Raw genomic sequence first — 1,035 nt, forward strand, 5'->3', positions numbered from 1 at the left:
ATGCCCTTCTCTGGACATGCTCCAGCACCTCAAGGTCTTTCTTGTAGTGAGGGGCCCAGAACTGAACACAGCACTCGAGGTGCGGCCTCAGCAGTGCTGAGTACAGGGGGACGATCACTGCCCTGGTCCTGCTGGCCACACCATTCTTGATACAAGCCAGGATGCCATTGGCCTTCTTGGCCACCTGGGCACACTGCCGGCTTATGTTCAGCTGGCTGTTGATCAATATCCCCAGGTCTTTTTCCGCCGGGCAGCTTTCCAGTTCCTCTTCCCCAAGCCTGTAGAGTTGCATGGGGTTGTTGTGAGCCAAGTGCAGGACCTGGCACTGAGCCTTGTTGAACCTCATACAATTGGTCTTGGCCCATCGATCCAGCCTGTCCAGATCCCTCTGCAGAGCCTTCCTACCCTCAAGAAGATCAATACTCCCACCCAACTTGGTGTCATCTGCAAACTGACTGAGGGTGCACTCAATCCCCTTGTCCAAATAGTTAATAAAGATATTAAACAGAACTGGCCGCAGTACTGAGCCCTGGGGAACATCATATGTGACTGGCTGCCAACTGGATCTAACTCCATTCACCACCACTCTTTGGGCCCGGCCATCCAAATAGCTTTTGGCCCAGATGTATGCCAATCCAAGTCATGAGCAGCCAGTTTCTCCAGGAGAATGCTGTGGGAAATGGTGTCAAAGGCTTTACTAAAGTCTAGGTAGACAACACCCACAGCCTTTCCCTCATCCACTAAGCGGGTCACCTTGTCATAGAAGGAGATCAGGTCAGCCAAGCAGGACCTGCCTTTCATAAACCCATGCTGACTGGGCCTGATCATCTGGTTGTCCTGTATGTGCCACATGATGACACTCAAGGTGATCTGCTCCATAACCTTCCCTGGCACCAAGGTCAGGCTGACAGGCTCATAGTTCTCCAGATTTTCCTTCCGGCCCTTCTTGAAGATGGGCGTCACATTTGCTAACCTCCAGTCAACATTCGCTAACCTCCTCGCTTCGCCAGGACTGCTGACAAATGACCGAAAGTG

This window comes from Cariama cristata, unplaced genomic scaffold (assembly GCF_000690535.1).
Source record: "Cariama cristata isolate BGI_N322 unplaced genomic scaffold, ASM69053v1 scaffold21655, whole genome shotgun sequence".
In the NCBI taxonomy this organism is placed as follows: Eukaryota; Metazoa; Chordata; class Aves; order Cariamiformes; family Cariamidae; genus Cariama; species Cariama cristata.